A 17,716-nucleotide genomic window follows, 5' to 3' on the forward strand; every position below is an offset into this window, starting at 1 on the left:
CAGATCCCGAACAAGTCCTTTATGTCCACACAGTTCCATGCCCCTTCCACGTAGCGCGCAAGGAAGGTGAGGACATCCACACGGGCACATGTGGGTTGAACATGTGCACCGTGATCATCCGTTCCCTCTGGGTGGGGAGGGTGAAGAGCGGCTGCACCTTCAGGAGCGACAGCGGGGCTTCGTCCTCCTTCTCACGGAAGTCTTGCAGCATCTTCTGCCATCCCGCCGGGTTCTGGAAGGTAACATCGAAATATCCGTTACCTGGGAAGTCCTGGAGGCAGAAGATGTCCCCGGCCTTGAATCCACAAGCCTCCAGCAGCACCTTCTTGATGAAGAGGTCCCTTGAGAAAGGGGTCCCCTCCCTGAGGTCCTTCACCGATACACGCAGGATATTCCGGATACCCTGCCCTCCAGCTCCACTTGCTGCTGCCATCACACCTGGATAAGGGTGTTAGGTTGGTTACCCAACCAGCATGGATCCACCCCATACTGCTCTTATACTGTTCTTATAAGAACATTAGGTTGTGCAAGAACAGATACTACACTTGATCTTAGCCAAAAGGCCGAGAAGCGACTATAGAAATGATCCTTAAAAGCTCGGTCCGCATTAACGCAACTGATCTCCCGGTGGCCCAGCACTTTAACTCCCCCTCCCATTCCCAGTCTGACCTCTCTGTCATGGGCCTCCTCCAGTGCCATAGTGAGGCCCGCCGGAAATTGGAGGAGCAGCACCTCATATTTCGCCTGGGCAGTTTGCAGCCCGGTGGTATTAACGTCGACTTCTCCAACTTCAGATAGCTCCTCTGTCCCTCCCTTCCCCTCCTCCTTCCCAGATCTCCCTCTATCTTCCTGTCTCCACCTATATCCTTCCTTTGTCCCACCCCCGACATCAGTCTGAAGAAGGGTCTCGACCCGAAACGTCACCCATTCCTTCTCTCCCGAGATGCTGCCTGACCTGCTGAGTTACTCCAGCATTTTGTGAATAAAATAATAGTATTTCCACTTTCGGTCGTGGCCAATCTAAATGATACTCCTTGGTTCAATCACGCCTTCCCACACAGTGTAAATCTATGACTCCCACAACTATCCAGCCGACACTCCTTCCCACCCTGCCTCCTGCAGAGACTGTCGCCTGCTCACAATTTTCCATCTACGCCGCATCTGCGCTTAAGAAGTGGTGTCCGATGCCAGGACAGGCGAAATGTCCTGATTCTTTAGTGAACGGGGCTTCCCCTCTTCCAACATGGATGAAGCCCTCGCACGGGTCTTCTCAGTATCCCCCAGCTCCGTTCTTACTACCCTTCCCGCCAGTCGTAAGAGGGACAGAGTCGCCCTGGTCCTTACCTTTCACAGCATCGGCCGTCGCAAACAGCACATAATCCTCAGACATTTTCGCCACCTCCAACCGGATTCCACCACGAATCACATCTTTGCATCTCCACCCCTTTCGGCAGAGACCGTTCCTTCCGCAACTCCCAGGTTAACTCATCCCTTCCCACCCAAACCACCCCCTCCGCAGGTACTTTCCCCTGCATGAGATTAAGAGGCATAGCATCCATGATGCTTTGGTCGTGTGGATTTAGAACTGATTCATCCATAGAAGATCGATGGCTGTGGAACAATGCTGACATTCTGGCTAAACTTCAGACCAGTGGGGATCCGCGCTGGGTCTTCTGTTGTGTGTCGTATCTCTGAAAGCTTGGACCTACATACAGATGGCGGGGTAGAATACTGCCACGTTTAGAGGATAGTCATTGTTCGGACAGGGTGAACAAACGTGGAATGTTTTCTCCGGTGTATCGGAGATATAATAGTATTTAATGTTATGAGATGTATAAGCAGGCTAGATAGTCAGAGGTTTTCTTCTGGGTGAAAATGTCCAAAATTAGACCTACACAGGAAATGGTAGGGCTCTGGGGAGTGTTGTCGAGCAGAGGGAGAGATCTAGGTGTACAGTGCATGGTTCCTTGAAAGTCCTGTCGTAGGTGGTCAAAAAGGCGTTTGGTACATTGGGCTTCAGTCAGTTTTGGGAGGTCATGTTGCGGTTGAGTAAGGCGTTGGTGAGACCGCATTTGGAATATTGTGTTCAGTTTTGGGCACCATGTCCGAGGTTGAGACTCTATTCTCTGGAGCGCAGGAGAATGAGCGGTGATCTTATTGAGGTGCACAAATCATAAGAGGAATCACAGAGTCTCTTGCCCAGAGGAAATGAATCGAGGACCAGAAGGCACAAGTTTAAGGTGAAGGGGAAAAGGTTTAATAGGAATCTGACGTAACTTTTTTTACACAAGCGTGGTGAGTGTATGGAACAAGCTGCCAGAGGAGGTAGTTGAGGCGAAGATTATCTCCACGTTTAAGAAGCTGTTCGACGGGTACATAGGTAGGATCTTTCGCGTTGCAGAACCAAAATGTACGTTTGTTATCGTACACTTGGAAAGGCAGAAGAAGAGACTGCATTATCCTCAATTATTTGCTTAGGATAATAGCTGCAGATGCTGGTACAAATCGAAGGTATCACAAAATGCTGCAGTTACTCAGCGGGTCAGGCAGCATCTCTGGAGAGAAAGAATGTGTGACGTTTCGGATTGAGACCTTTCTTCAGACTGATGTCAGGGGGGGCGGGACAAAGAAATGATTATAGGTGGAGACAGGAAGACAGTGGGGTAACTGGGAAGGGGAGGAAAGAAAGGGACAGAGGAACTATCCAAAGTTAGAGTAATCAATGTTCATACCGCTGGGCTGGAAGCTGCCCAAGCGAAATATGGGGTGCTGTTCATCCAATTTGCGGTGGGTCTCACTATGACACTGGAAAAAGCCCATGACAGAAAGGTCAAACTGGGAATGGGAGGTAGAGTTGAAGTGCTCAGCCACCGTTATATCAGGTTGGTTTAGGCGGACGGAGCGAAGGTGTTGAGCGGAACGATCGCCGTGCCTGCATTTGGTCTCGCCGATGTAGAGAAGCTGACATCTGGAACAGCGGATACAATAGACGAGGTTGGAGTGACCTTGATACCCGCGAGTATCAGGATTAAAGAGATCGGCGAATCCCCGGAACACAGTAACCAGAAAGATACACACCCGGCAGATTGTCAAGTGAATAGAAACACGGCGGAATATGCGCACTATCTGCATCTAAGCAGCAGCCTCTCTGCACGCACTCGCGGCCAGAAATCCCCACAAACCCGCAGTCTTTGCGGAATTGAGGAGACAGCCAACATTTATCGGCCGGGAGATGCAGAGAGGGCGGCTGCGCTGAATAGGTTGCAGCAAAAGCCAAACAACGTGCCGGTCCATCTCAACGCGCCAAGTCTCCGGGTGAATGATGCACTAGAGCCGACTACTCCTTTTTCACCCGGCGCTGTTTTACCGCCACTCAATGAATGACCCAATCAGCCGCAGGCCCAGAGTCAGCCGCCCACCGCCTCCCGCATTCCCGCGTGAATCTCGTGGATGGGCCTGGTTCCAATCAACCAGTGAAGGTGCTTCTGACTTCAGGGAACGATCAGAAAATTCCCCTCTTAAAGGCACCGCGGGTCTATATTGCAAGTCATTGTTTGATTAAATAATCAAAGTTATTTAAGACAGAATCAGGCTCTTCGGCCCGCCGCATCCAGTGTCCGCCACCAACCACCAATTATACAGTGAGGTAATTTAGCAGCATCTATTTAGATTGAGGGTCGATAATGAAGGGAGGTAATGGCATCAGATTCCTGGCGTTAACATCTTGGATGCGATACATCCGATCCGATCCGATAAAAGCTTATTCATCCCCGGAGGGAAATCGGTCTGCCGACAGTCACAACACACAAGGTGCACAATAACTTGAAATTAAAACTGAAAACAAAAAGACAAAGACAAGCGACAGTTGGCCGGCTGTCCTGTGCACAGCGCCTTCACCGGAACAAATGAACAAAGAAACAAACGAACGCAGACTTATCCCATGGGCAGAGGAATCTAAACTAGAGATCCCCCCTCCCCCACACCGGGTCCGCCTTGTTCTCCCATCATCCCTCAAGGCGCCCCCCCCCCCCCCCCCAAGCCGGGTCCTCATTGTCTTCCCCTCCCCCCTCACGCTCATCCACCGCGAGTCCCATCTGTTCTGGGCCCAGCAAGTAGATACCACCACGATAAAGGTGCGCCATCGTCTTTGCTTTCTCCGAAGTTTAAATCAATCTGACATGACTCTGAACACTCACGCAAACTTCTACAGATGCATTGTATTCTGTCTTATTGCATCATGGTCAGGTGCCGCATTTCTAACGCGGAGGAACAAGGTGCGGAATGATACGTTCAGCTCGGTCCACACAACAGTTCAAGTCCGTACAAAAAGCCTTGGGATTTTCTTTAATCCGACGTCAGTGACATTTCACGGGAACTTTTGACCCTTCTAACTGCTGACTTGTTTTTTTCTAGCTTGCTTTCTAATCCTCAAATTACCCGTCTGAATTCATCTGTCTCTACATTATATGAACATTCTTTGACGTATTGATCAAATTTGCACGGTCCTTGGTCATTTATAGTTCCATTAACTTGCCTCCTCATCCTTCCTCCTTACAGGAGTATACTGGAACTGAATTCTGAATAACTAGAGTTTAATCAACTCCCATGTGGACTGTTACCTAATAATATTTTCTCATTTTGTTTCTCGCTAGCTCCTGCTCATAATGGCTTACCCCAATACGTTACCCCAAGATCCAGACTTATCCTTACTCATGACTATCTTAAAGTACGTATGTGCTGACGGTACGGACAATATTACCCACTGAAACACCAGTCATCTGGCCATATTTGTTTCTCCGTACATGGTCCAGTCTGATCCCCGCTCTAGTTGCACTATCCAGATACTGTTTCAGGAAACTTCCTTGGATACACCAAATAAAATAAATACATTCTACCCCTTCCAGTACCCCTTTGTACTGAGCAGGTCTCTTGAGTATTGGGGAAGTTACATTTGCCCACTACGCCAACACTGTTGCTTTACTATCTTTCCGTAGTTTGTCTTCAAATATATTGTCACGATGGGAAGAGGGCAGAGAAGATCCACGAGAATGTTGCCGGACGTTAAGGGTCTGAGTTGTACAGAAAGGTTGGGCAGGCTCGGGCATTTTACTTTCGAGAGCAGCAGGAGGAGGGGTGATCAGATAAAGGGTATAAAATCATGAGAGGAATACATTGGGTAGATGCACTGAGTATTTCACCCAGAGTAGGGTATTAGAGAACCAGAGGATATAGTTTCATGGTGAGAGTGGAATTATTCAGTGGGAACCTGAGGGCCAACCTTTTCACACAGAGGGTGGTATGTATTTGGAGCGAGCTGCTAGGGGACATAGTTGCAGCAGGTACTGTAACAACATTCAAAATACATTGATGCAGGTACATGGCTTAGAAAGATTTAGATGAATATCGGCCAAACATGGGTAGGTGGGACAAGGATAAATTTCAAACATTCATCCAGACTCTACGTTCATCTGCTTTACACTCGAAACACCTTTGCGTTAAAATAAACACACTTCACCCCATCTCCCTCACCATAGAGTCATAGTGTCCGTCGTGTCCGTGCCGCCCGTTACCAAACACAGTCTAATTTTAATCCCATTTTCCCGCATTTGGACCGTAGCCCTGAATGTTGTAGCATTTCAAGTGCCCATCCAAATGCCTCTTAAACGTTGTGAGTGTTCCATCCTCCACCACCACCCCAGGCAGTGAGTTCCAGACTCCAACCACCCTCTGGGTGAAAAAGTTCTTTCTCACATCCCCCCGAAACCTCCCTCCCCTTACCCTGTATCGATGTCCCCTCGTTGTTGAACCTTCCACCAGTGGAAGAAGTTCCCCACCATCTACCTTATCTATGCCCCTCATGATCTTGTACACCTCGATCATGTCCCCTCTCAGCCTTCTCTGCTCCAGGGAAAACAACCCCAGTCTGCTCAGTCTCTCATCATAGCCGAGACCCTTCATCCCTGGCAGTATCCTGGTGAATCTCCTCTGCACCCTCTCCAAAGCTATCCCATCCTTTCTATAACGTGGTGACCAGAACTGTACACAATACTCCAGCTGTGGCCTCACCAGTGTTCTGTACAATTCCATCATTACCCCCCTACTTTTATATGCCCCGGCTAATGAAGGCCAGTAACCCATATGCCTTTTTGACCACCCTGTCCACCTGTCCTGCTGCCTTCAAGGACTTGTGTACCTGCACTCCAAGGTCCCCTGTCTTCCCTAGGGTCCTTCCCTCTTTATCCTTTTCCATGACCACCTTAAATATCACTGAATTGTGATCACTGTCACCAAAGTGCTCTGCTACTGACACTTCAGCCACCTGTCCGGCCTCATTTCCCAAGATTAAGTCCAATACCGCCCCCTCCCTTGTTGGACTTTTAACATATTGGCTCAAAAAGCCCTCCTGGATGACCCTTAGGAACTCTGCACCCTCTGCACCATACTCCGTACCATATTCCGTAATTTCTCCCAGTTTGAGAATGAGTGATCATTGCCTCCACCTATCAATCACCCCTTACATTTGCTGACCTTCTACTTCGCTCCCCTTCCTCCTGCCTCTCTAGTTTACGCCGCCTCAGTAGTACTAGCAAGAATATTGGTACTCTCTAGTTCAGGCGCAATCCTGCCCTATTATAATGGTCAGCTTTGGTCCAGAAGATATCCCAATGATCCAACAATTTGAATCCCTGCTCCCACCTCCAACGCCTGCCAAAAACAATAATGTCCTATCTTCCTATTATTACACCCAATACCGCGTGTCTCGGGAATACTCTGGAGATCACTGCCCTTGAGATTCTGCTTTTCAAACGATTTGCTTAACTCCATATGACGTGCATAGTGACTTATTGCTTCTCCTCTTCACCCGTGAGAATGTTCTGCAGTCGCTCCTCCAGACCCTCGTAAACGTTCTGCAGTCGCACCGAGACTCCCTCGCGTCAGAAAAGCAACACACTATTCTGCTGTCTGGGAGTGCAGACACCCAGTCGGCAGCCACATAACCTTCTGCCGCCCCCTAACCAGTCTCCTGAAGAAAGGTCTCGACCCGAAACGTCACCCATTCCTTCTCTCCCGAGATGCTGCCTGACCTGCTGAGTTACTCCAGCATTTTGTAAATAAGTCTCCTATCACTATTGCTTTGTTGGTCTTTGCCCTTCTATGTTGTGTCTCATGGCCTGGCGTGGTGCCACTGTCTGCTGATGCTACTCTTCGCTGACAGGTCATCCCCCAACAGTTTCCAAAGAGCATGCATGTTTTAGAGGGAAATGGCCACAGGGGATTCCTGCACTCTCTGCTTACTCCTCATCCGGGTGGCAACCAATCTACGTTGTCCCTGCACCATAAATATAACCATCTCAATATTGTCCCTATTTATGTCGCGCTCCTTTTCACCGGCAGTGCTGAGGTTGTCCAGACGCAACCACAGTTTCCTCACTAGGTCAGTGAGCAGCTGCAGCTGGAGGAACCTCAAACGGCAAAGTGGCTAAAGACATCAGCCTTGTCAAGGAGACTGGTACTGGTTTAGGAGAGAAGGAAAAGAGTCAAGACAAACATGCACGGGATCTATATCTAACTGAGACCAAAAGGGTATATTTTAATGGATATTTACATGACAATTTAAAAGCATTTTAACCGCCATAATCTATTTGCTTCGAGCAGCAACTGTGACAGAGTGATCGAGGCACCATGCTCTCTGGAACGTTCTGCTTGAGCGGAAGATACAGGCTGGTACTCTAAAAGAGGTTGGAGCGCAAAGGAAAAGCAGACAATTCGTGGATAGTGAATTGGTTTCATGGAATGAAGCTAATCGTGAACGGTGGAAAGTTGTATTTCGCACTGGCCGTGAATATAGATGTAGATCAGTGATCGGTGCTGAGTCCATTGCTCTGTCGTTTAAAAAACAATTTGGTGATATCTTAGTTAGCGTAGAAGGTTACCAGAAAATTAGTGCATTTATGTTGATCAGTTCGGCAAGTGGGCTACGGAATTATTATTTGAGTTTAATGCGGGAAAGTGCGAGTTGTTGCATTTTGGTAAGTCAAACTAGCGCAGGCCCTTCACAGTAAACGGCAGCCCCCTGGGGAGTGTTGAAGGATCTAGGAGTCCAAGTACATAGTTCGTTGAAAGTGGGAAATGTAGGAAGGAATTGCAGATGCTAGTTTAAACCGAAGATAGACACAAAATGGTGGAGTAACTTAGCGGGAGAGGCAGCATCTCTGGACAGAAGGAATGGGTGACGTTTCGGGTTTGGACCCTGCTTCAGACTAGTCAGGGGAATGGGAAACGAGAGATACTGACAGCGATGTGGAGAGATATAGAACAAATTAATGAAACGTAATGACGATAAAGGAAACGTAATGACGATAAAGGAAACAGGCCATTGTCAGCTGTTTGCTGGGCGAGAACGTGAACCTGGTGCGACGAGTGGGGGCGGGGTGGAGAGAGAGGAAGTGCAAGGGTTACATGAAGTTAGGGAAATCAACATTCATACCACTGGATTGTAAGCTGCCCAATCGAAATATGAGATGCTTTTCTTCCAATTGGCCATTAGCCTCACTGACAAGGGAGGAGGCCGAGGGTATAAAGGTCAGTGTGAGAATGGGAAGGGGAATTAAAGTGTTTGGCATCCGGGAGATCAGGTAGGTAAAGGCGGACTGAGCCAAGGTGTTCAGCTCAATGATCGCCCAGTCTACGTTTCGTCTCGCCGATGTATGATAATCCACATGTTGAACAATGGATAAAGTAGATGAGTTTGGAGGAGGTGCAAGTGAACCTTTGCCTAACCTGAAAGGACCGTCGGGGTGTCTGGACAGAATGGAGGGAGGAGGTATAGTGAATGTAGACCTGCAGCAGAGTGAGAAATGATCTGTCGCGAAGGAGCGCGGGACTGTTCCACCCCACCCGAGAACTGAGGCCCTGCTGATCTGATTATTAGTCTGAACACTTCACCGTGCCCTGTTAGATGATGCTCAGCGGCAGAGCTGGTCGCTTGCCTCTCTGTTGAAAGAGCACATTCCGATGATATTTAGACGAAAGTAATAATTCCAGACCGGCGTCCTTTTGCAATGATTGTTAATGTTGTATCGTTTTCCAATTACTTCCGTTACCTCACGAGGATTTTATTTGCAACAGGTCCCTCGTTTATACTCATCTCGGTGACATCATACACCAGCCGTCAGTTTCTGATAGAAAGCGGTTTGATGTGTTTACGGTGACACCATGGGAATAATACCTATCAGGATTAATGGATTTAAACGTACGCATGCCACCGGATGGACGTTTACTTTTACCCATTGTGTGAAGTGACGTGATATCACTCAAATGAGCCATGTGTGGCGGATCGGGCCACTCCTTGGGTCAGCCCCCTCGTTACGTGACGGACAGGGAGAGGGGTTAAAAGCCAGACCAAGGGAAGGCGTAGCTATTTCCTAGGAGAACTACGCTGTGGGCAGGAGCTCACAGCCTAATAAAGAATCTCACAAAACACTGCCTGGCGTCTTGCCTTTCTCTGGCCTCCGCCAGGCCACTACATTGGTGACCTCGACGGACATCACACGTCGTGATGTCAAACAATAATGGACAACCCGGTCCTGCCGCCCTCGCGCAACCCGTTCCTGCCGCCCTCGGTCTTGCCGACCTCGAGGCCGTCGCCCTCAAACTCCCGACCCTGTGGACCGAAGAGCCTGAGGTCTGGTTCCAGCAGGCAGAGGCACAATTTGCTGTGCGAGGGGTAACCGTCGACTTGACGAAGTACTTCTATGTCGTCGGCGCCCTGGACCAGGCGACAGCAAGGCGAGTAAAGCCTTATCTAAATGACCCCCCCGCGGATGACAAATATAAGGGCCTTAAGGAACTCCTTATCAGGAGGTTCGGCCTCAGCGACGCCGAGAGGGCAACTCGCGTTATGAGCCAGGGGGGGCTCGGGGACCGACGGCCGTCGGCCCTTCTGGAGGACATGCTCGCCTTCATGGGCAACCACCCGCCCTGTTTCTTATTTAAGCAGGCCTACCTGCGGCAGCTCCCGGTCGACCTCCGTTCTCAGCTCGCTGAGGATCCCTTCACCGACACGCAGCGGCTGGGAGAGCGCGCTGACCAAATCTGGATGTCCCGTCGGGAGGACCTGGAAGCCCAAGCCGTCTTTTCCGCGGCGTCGGAAGGCCAACAGCAAGCTGGGGCCGCCGTCGACCCCGTTTCAGGGCGACCCCCGCGGCGAAATCCGGCCGCCATCGGGCACCCCGGTGCCGGCACGTCCTTCTCGCACGGCCCGCCGACAATTCAGCCAGACGCCACCAGAGGTCGCTGGTGGTCGGCCCAAGCAGCACCACCTCCAATACCGCTGGAGACCACCGGAGGTCGCTGGTGGACATCCCAGTCTGCACCACCACCGGACACCAGCAAAAGTGGCTGGTGCTATTATCACCGTCGTTGGGGACCAAACGCAAAGCAATGTCGCCTACCCTGTGCCTTTCCGGGAAACGCAAGGGCCGGCCGTCAGTGATCCCTTCGGCGGCCGGCCAGATCCATCGTGTGTTCGCCCGGGATCGCCGCACCGGGGGTCGGTTCCTCGTCGACACTGGAGCAGAGGTGAGCGTCCTACCTCCTTCCACCGCCGATATCAATACGGGCAAAAGCGGCCCCCTCCTCACTGCGGCGAACGGTAGCCCCATCAACACTTACGGGGTCTGCCAGCTCGCCCTTAACTTCGGCGACAGCTGGTTCACGTGGCGGTTCATCATCGCCGATGTTTCCCAGCCGCTGCTGGGCGCCGACTTCCTGCGGGCGCATTCCATGCTCGTGGATGTCAGGCGGCAGCGCCTGGTGCACTCCAGCACGATGAGGCCGGTCTCCCCCAACGTTGGACACCTGTCGTCCGTGGATGCGACGTACGCGCGCATCCTGGCGGACTTCCCGGACATTGTGGAAACCCACTTCTCCTCCTCCGCTCCCAAGCACGGGGTGCAACATCACATCCCCACCACCGGCCCACCCGTGCACGCCCGAGCGCGGCGTCTCGCTCCAGACAAGCTCCGTCTAGCTCGAGAGGAGTTTCGTCAAATGGAGTCAATGGGCATCGTGCGCCCCTCCGATAGCCCGTGGGCGTCACCACTCCACTTGGTCCCCAAGGCGGACGGGGGTTGGCGACCGTGCGGGGACTATCGGCGCTTAAATGACGCGACCGTTCCCGACAGGTACCCGGTTCCGCACATCCAGGACTTTAATGCCCACCTGGCCGGAGCTTCCGTGTTCTCCAAGGTGGATCTTGTGCGTGGATATAATCAAATCCCGGTCCACCCCGATGACATCCCCAAGACTGCCATCATCACCCCGTTCGGCCTATTCGAGTTCCTACGGATGCCGTTCGGGTTGAAGAACGCCGCACAGGCCTTCCAACGGCTTATGGACTGTGTGTGCCGTGGCCTGGAATTCGTCTTTGTGTATTTGGACGACGTACTCGTGGCCAGCCGCTCGAAGCAGGAGCACTGCACCCACCTCCGCCAGCTGTGTAAACGCCTCAGCGAGTACGGTTTGTCCATCAACACTTCCAAGTGCCGTTTTGGGGTGACGTCCATCGATTTCCTCGGCCATCGGGTGACCCCACAAGGGGTGGTACCTCTTCCGGACAGGGTCGAAGCTGTCCGCCGTTTCCCCCGACCGACCACTGTCAAGGGCCTGCAGGAATTCGTTGGGATGGTCTCGTTCTATCACCGTTTCCTGCCGTCGGTGGCCAGAACTATGCGCCCACTCTTCCACCTCATGGCTGGTCGCCGCAAGGAGCTCGAGTGGGACGACGAAGCAGGAGCGGCCTTTGAGCAGGCTAAGGAGGCCCTAGCCAGGGCCACGATGCTCGTCCATCCTAAGGAGGATGCCCCAACCGCCCTGACCGTGGACGCTTCTGAGGTGGCGGTTGGTGCGGTGCTAGAGCAGCACATCGACGGGTGTTGGCGGCCACTCGCCTTCTTTAGCAGGCACCTCAGCGGAGCCCAACGGCATTACAGCGCGTTCGACCGGGAGCTCCTCGCCCTCTACCTCGCGGTACGCCACTTTCGGTACTTCCTAGAGGGGAGACCCTTCACCGCGTTCACCGACCATAAGCCACTCACCTTTGCGTTCGCAAAGGTTTCCGATCCGTGGTCTGCGCGGCAACAGAGACAATTGGCTTATGTGTCGGAATACACCACCTCGATTCGGTTCGTGGAAGGAAAAAACAACAGGGTGGCCGACGCCCTGTCTAGACCCGCGATCCACGCCGTCCTACAAATGGCCGGGGGGATCGACTATTCCGCCCTAGCAGCCGCACAGCTGGGGGACGAGGAGATGGCCGCCTATCGTACAGCCGTGTCCGGCCTGCAGCTGGAGGACATTGTCTGTGGCCCCGGGGATACAACACTGTTATGCGACACCTCCACTGGCCTGCCTCGGCCCATCGTCCCTGTCGTCTGGCGTCGCAGGGTATTCGAGGTGCTCCACGGGCTGTCTCACCCCTCCATTCGGGCGACGGTGGCCCTTGTATCCTCCCGTTTCATGTGGCACGGGCTGCGTAAGCAGGTCGCACACTGGGCACGCACCTGCATCCCGTGCCAAACTTCAAAAATCCAGCGACACGTGCGTGCGCCTCTGCAAGAGTTTCGTGTCCCTCGGCAGCGCTTCGACCACATTCATGTGGACATCGTGGGGCCCCTGCCGCCGTCCCGGGGCATGACCCACCTCTTCACGGTGGTAGATCGCTTCACGCGGTGGCCGGAGGCCATTCCGCTGGCAGACACCTCGACGGCCACCTGCGCGCGGGCCTTGGCGGCGCACTGGATCGCCCGGTTCGGGGTGCCACTGGACATTACATCCGACCGGGGGCCACAGTTCACTTCGGAACTGTGGTCGGCCATGGCAAGACTCTTGGGTGTCAGCCTACACCACACTACGGCGTACCATCCACAGTCGAACGGGTTGGTGGAACGCTTTCACCGCCAGCTGAAAGCTGCCCTGAAGGCTCGGCTCACGGGCCCAGACTGGGTGGACGCCCTGCCGTGGGTGTTGCTGGGGATCCGCACCGCACCCAAGGAGGACTTGGCCTCCTCCTCCGCCGAGTTGGTGTACGGGGCCCCCTTGACGGTTCCCGGGGAGTTCATCCCACCAGCCCAGGGTCGAGTGGAGCAGCCGTCTGACGCCCTGCAACGTCTTCGGCAGACGGTGGGCAGGCTGGCACCTGTGCCCACGTCACGTCATGGGACATTCCAGCCACACGTCCCTGCCGCTCTGGAGGACTGCCAGTTTGTATTCCTGCGCAGGGACGCACACCGATCACTTCTCCAGCGGCCGTACGAGGGCCCCTTCCGGGTCCTGCAACACGGCTCGGCCACATTCGTTCTGGACATGGGGGGCCGCAGAGAGACTGTTTCGGTCGCACGGCTGAAGCCGGCACACGTGGACATTGATCGGCCGGTGCTGGTTGCGCAGCCCCGCCCGCGCGGTCGCCCCCCATCCAAGCTACCCCCTACGGTCTCTGTTTCGACCCCTCCACCTGTCGGTCAGCCGCCGGTCCCTGCGCCGGTCATGGTGCGCACCCGGGCTGGTCGCCTCGTACGCCCTCCTGTCCGTTTTGTACCTCCGGTTCTTGGGGGGGGTCCTGTGGCGGATCGGGCCACTCCTTGGGTCAGCCCCCTCGTTACGTGACGGACAGGGAGAGGGGTTAAAAGCCAGACCAAGGGAAGGCGTAGCTATTTCCTAGGAGAACTACGCTGTGGGCAGGAGCTCACAGCCTAATAAAGAATCTCACAAAACACTGCCTGGCGTCTTGCCTTTCTCTGGCCTCCGCCAGGCCACTACACATGTCCTATTTGTGCATCGGGTGAATTAACCGTCTGAGGGAACAGCTTCAAAACTGAGCATTCATCAGTGCTCACCTGAACGACTGATGTGTCGTTCGTCGTTCCGCGTAACGTGACCTGTCGTTTCTCCACTGGCTGGGCATTTGGACTTCTCAGGAGTAATGGAAAACGAATCATTTACAAACACACGTATGGAGTAATTTAGGGAGCAATGAAGGAACATGCCGAGACGACTGAATAGCCATCAGGCGGATGAAATACCGTGGAATCGATAAATCCGGCTGCGGGCCACTTTGATACAAAAGGAAGAGAGATATAAAAGTGTGTAAGATTGAACTGCAGATGCTGGTTTAAACCGAAGATAGACACAAATAACTGGAGTAACTCAGCGGGACAGGTAGCATCTCTGAAGAGAAGGAATGGGTGACGTTTCGGGTCGACACCCTTCTTCAGATATGAAAGTGTTACAATAGCAGAAAATAAGGAAAATTGAACAACTCGGCTGCGCGCCGTTGTACATATTAATGACGGAGAATAACTGGGAATGGATGCAAATTACACGGTTGCTAATCTCAGTGAACTAAAACGCGGAGTGAGATGCTAAACAGCAGCAAATGCGAGCGGGATGCGGGCCGCTGTCAGATACCACGGGTCATCGGAGCGGTCACACACTGCAGGGGTTGCCGGGGATTTCAGCGACGGATAAAGCCTCAAGTTTAAGATGCGGTCACTGAAATGGTGTCGGATACAGGAAGGGCCACCGCCAAATTCTGTTAAGAAGAAGTGGTGTTAATACATCATCAGCGCATTTGCTTCCGGAGTTAGTTCCCGAAGCGCTCGGTTTCTCCAATCCATCCATTCCTCCTTCCCATATCGGCACTCTTTGCACCTCCAATGCATTACTTAGTCCAACAAAGCCCAAATGATTCCATCAGTACAAGTACGGAACGGAGTGACGCTCACTTTCACTGTTGCTCCGAGAGAAACAAACCCCCTGACAAAAGTACTGTGCAAAGTGACTGGAATAGGTGAAGCCGTTTACCAAGCCGAAATTCCGTATTTACCCGACTAGGTGTGCTGAATTGGTGTCTGATGCGTTCCTCGGTTCGCGGAATGGATGTTGGCCGGAAATGTATCTATCCAGAGTATAAAATATTTTCTCGCCTACATAAAAATAATTCATGAATTCATGGAATTGCGATTGAAAACCTCGCTGAAGGAGTCGTTGGGCAGCAGAATAGTTGGGTCAGTGCCTCAGAATGTTCCCACACTCGTACTGAAAATAAAAATACAGAATTTGCTCCAAATTCTACGGATACGTTGGAATGCCGTGAATGGAGAGGGTCCCAACACACAACAATATTAATGTGTGCACAAGGTAGACACAAAATGCTGGAGTAACTCAGCGGGTCAGGCAGCATCTCTGGAAAGAAGGAACGGATGACTTTCCGGGTCGAGACCCATCTTCAGACTAATGTGTGCACAATGGCGCTCGGTTTGGCAATGTTGAGTTGAATTTTGAAATAAGCGACCACATAAAGGGGATAAACCAGTATCACGTATTCCACGCACCAGGTCGTTCATACGGGCGCGAAACCAAGCAATTAGTTCAGTCCGATGAAAATTCAAGATTTATTCCTGTTTTATTTGGGGATATTTTTGGTTTACCGAATTATTCTGCTTAATACAGTGGTTTGAATATAAATTGGTGGAGGAGATGTCCTCATTCTTTAGGAATCGGGGGTTCCCCTCTTCCATTATACATGAGGCTCTCACTAGGGTCGCCTCGATATCCCGCAGCTCCGCTCTTGCCCCCCCCCCCCCCCCCCATTCGCAACAAGGACAGAGTCCCCTTTATCCTCACCTTCCACAACATCAGCCGTCGCATAAAACTAATTATCCTCCAACACCTCCAACGTGATCCCACTACTGGCAACATCTTCCCATCTCCACCCCTTTCTGCTTTCCGCAGAGACCGTTCCCTGTGCAATTTCCTGGTCAACACGTCCCTTTCCACCCAAACCATTCCCTCCACAGGCACTTTCCCCTGCAACTGCAGGAGATGCAACACCTGTCCCTTTACCTCACCCATCGACTCCATCCAAGGACCCCGAGAGTCTTTTCAGGTGAGGCACAGGTTCACTTGCACTTCCTCCAAACTCATCTACGGAATCCGCTGTTCCAGATGTCAACTTCTGTACATCGGCGAGACCAAGCGCAGACTCAGCGATCGTTTCACTGAACACCTCCGCTCAGTCCGCCTGAACCTACCACATCTCCCGGTTGCTCAGCACTTTAACTCGCCATCCCATTCCCAATCTGACCTTTCTGTCCTGGGCTCCTCCATTGCCAACGCAAATTGGAGGAACAGCACCTCATATTTCACTTGGGTAGCTTACACCCCAGCGGTATGAACATTGACCTCTGTAAATTCAAATACCCCTTGCTTTCCCTCCCTCTCCATCACCTCCCTATTCCCAGTTCTCCCACCAGTCTTACTGTCTCCGACTACATTCTATCTCTGTCCTACCCACTCTCCTGACATCAGTCTGAAGAAGGGTCTCGACCCGAAACGTCACCCATTCCTTCTCTCCAGAGATGCTGCCTGACCCGCTGAGTTACTCCAGCATAACGTGTCTGCCTTCGATTTAAACCAGCATCGTCAGTTCTTTCCGACACATTCTTATCACAAGGCATTTTCATGATCTTAAGTAAAACACTCCTAATTTGCACAAAACGCTCTTCGCCATAAAATTGGAAATTTGAACTCCATCCAGGAGAAAGCTGCTCCCTTGATTCGCATCCAATCAAGTTCACAATATATTCACCGCGCACGTTTGGCATGAGGTGGTGCAGTGTGTATCAGTGTATATTTCCTCTTATAAACATGGCAGTTCCTGTCCAGGACCACTGGAATAACATCTCCCAAACCTGCGACCACAGCCACTAACAACATCAAGGACAGTGCACGTGCGAGGCATCGCGCTCAGCACCTGCGCCCAAGCCGCACACCGCCGTGACATGGAGAAATTCAGCAGGCTCTGCAGCATCTGCGAAGGGAATGAATTGTCATAGTTGCGGATCAATACAGTAGAAGAGAACTAGGTCAGGAAAAAAAGACAAGGCAAGCAAGGGGGACCATATGATGTCGGGAGAGTAAATGACAAAAAAAAACAAGGGAAGATGCAACGTTCACAACAGAACAACATGACGCACTCGTTTACGTGATACTCACTAGCAGAGTGGCGCAGCGGGAGCGTGCTGGGCCCATAACCCAGAGGTCGATAGATCGAAACTATCCTCTGCTATTTAACTCGGCTTTTATTTTCCATTCCGCATTTGCCAATGGAATCCACATTTCATATCATATCATATATATACAGCCGGAAACAGGCCTTTTCGGCCCTCCAAGTCCGTGCCGCCCAGTGATCCCCGTACATTAACACTATCCTACACCCACTAGGGACAATTTTTACATTTACCCAGCCAATTAACCTACATACCTTTCAGATCCACAAATAAAACCGGTAAAGATGGTTAAAACGACGATAAACCAATGACAGCCGCGCGGATAACGGTGGGGATATTCCCGAGGAGCAGAGGGAATGAATGGGTCTCAGAGTGCAAAGGGGAGGGTGCAGGGGATGCACCAACATGTTGCCCGAGGTGGCGCGGATAGGTCAAAAGGCGAGACTGGAAAGATTGGGTTTATTGCCCAGGGAGCCGAGTCTGCAAGAGACCTGATTGGGGTTCACCTACTGATGAGGGGCTTCGGAAGGTCATTCCATCCCCACGCCGCGTCCACGGAAGTTGAAATCTGGATCCGATCCGATGTGTGGGTGGTGGGGATTCTCACAGTGTTTATGTATCTCTCGCACTTGAATCACCAAGGCATT

General features: G+C 52.1%; 1 pseudogene; it reads right to left on the reverse strand.

Moving 5' to 3' along the window:
- Positions 1-443: 443 nt before the first annotated feature.
- Positions 444-575, reverse strand: LOC144609748 (U2 spliceosomal RNA; annotated as a pseudogene).
- Between the last annotated feature and the right edge of the window lie 17,141 nt (positions 576-17,716).

This window comes from Rhinoraja longicauda, chromosome 34 (assembly GCF_053455715.1).
Source record: "Rhinoraja longicauda isolate Sanriku21f chromosome 34, sRhiLon1.1, whole genome shotgun sequence".
NCBI classification, from domain to species: Eukaryota; Metazoa; Chordata; class Chondrichthyes; order Rajiformes; family Arhynchobatidae; genus Rhinoraja; species Rhinoraja longicauda.